This window comes from Chrysochloris asiatica, unplaced genomic scaffold, assembly GCF_000296735.1.
Source record: "Chrysochloris asiatica unplaced genomic scaffold, ChrAsi1.0 scaffold00063, whole genome shotgun sequence".
Lineage (NCBI taxonomy): Eukaryota > Metazoa > Chordata > Mammalia > Afrosoricida > Chrysochloridae > Chrysochloris > Chrysochloris asiatica.
The window spans coordinates 5,860,471-5,862,039 of NW_006408581.1; positions in this window are offsets into that span (position 1 = coordinate 5,860,471).

The following is a 1,569-nucleotide window of genomic DNA, read 5'->3' on the forward strand; positions in this document are numbered from 1 at the left end:
ATCAAGTCCCTTCAGGACAAATCCCCTTTTGCTTATGACAATCTGCTTATGATAATTCAAAAAATGTTGCAGCATTGTATCAACAGTGATCTGGCAGAAATTCAAGCAAATAGAAAATGGAATGAGGGATATCATTGCTGATGTCAAATAAATTTTGACTGGAAGTAGAGAATGCCAAAAGATGCTTATTTGTGTCTTATTTACTATGCAAAGGCATTTGGCTGTGTGAATCATAGCAAACTATGGATAGCATTGCAAAGGATGGAAATTAAAGAATGCTTGATTATGTTCATGCAGCATCTACATAAATCAAGAGACACTTATTCAAACAAAACAAAGGGATACTGAATGGTTTAAAATCAGGAAAGGTGTGAGTCAAGGTCGTATCCTTTCACTATCCTTTTCAAATCTGTACAATGAACAGCTACCCAAGAAATTGGATATATGAAGAAGAATATGGCGTTAGGAATAGAGGAATCTCATTATCAAATGGTGATATGCAAATGACACTATCTTGATTGCTGGAATTAAAAGGACATAAAGCATTTACTGATGAAAATCAAAGACTACAGCTTTCAGTATGGATTACACCTCAATATAAAGAAAACAAACATCCTCACAACTGGAACAATAAACATCACCATCATAAATGGAGAAAAGATTGATGTTGTCAAGGATTTCATTTTAATTGAATTCATAATCAAGGTTCATAGAAGCAGCAATCAAGAAATCAAATGACATATTGCATATTGCATTAGGCAAATCTGTTGCAAAAGATCTCTTTTAAGTGTTAAAGAGCAAAAACGTTATGTTTATCACTAGACCATGGTCTTCTCAATCATCTCATATGCATGTGGACAATGTAGATCAAATAAGAATTGATTCATTTCAGTTATGGTGTTGGTGAGGAATACTGAATATACTATGGATGCCAGAAGAACAAACAAGAAAAAGTACAGCTCAAATGCTCCTTATAAATGAGAGTGGCAATTTTTAATCTTCTTTCCTTAACACTATGTTTCCCTGGTTCTGTTTTGGAGTCCTGGTGTGGACTGCTAACCACAAGACCGGTGGTTTAAACTTATCAGCTGCTCCTCAGAAACCCTATTCAGGGTCACTATGAGTCAAAGCCAACTCAACAGTACTTAAGAACAACGATTTTTAATTTATATCACTTTTTTTATCCTTTTTATATGACTTTTCATATCCTAGTCAGAAAGAAAAGTATTTTGTTATAAAATCACCATTCTATGATTTGGATACAGAAACAGATCATCTAATATTTGCATTCAAAGTGCAATTAAACATTGTATTGAACAGAGAAATAAAAACTTACAAAATGTAAATTGTTGTTGTTATGTGCCGTCGAGTCGGTTCTGACCCATAGCGACCCTGTACAGGGTTTCCGGGGCTGTAAATCTTTACGGGAGCAGAAAGCCTCATCTTTCTTTCGCGGAGCAGCTGGTAGTTTCAAACTGCTGACCTTAAGGTTGTCAGCTCGATTTGTAACCACTACGCTACCAAAGCTCCTTAAAAATTAAATTATGTTCCCTAAAACACATTCCTTTC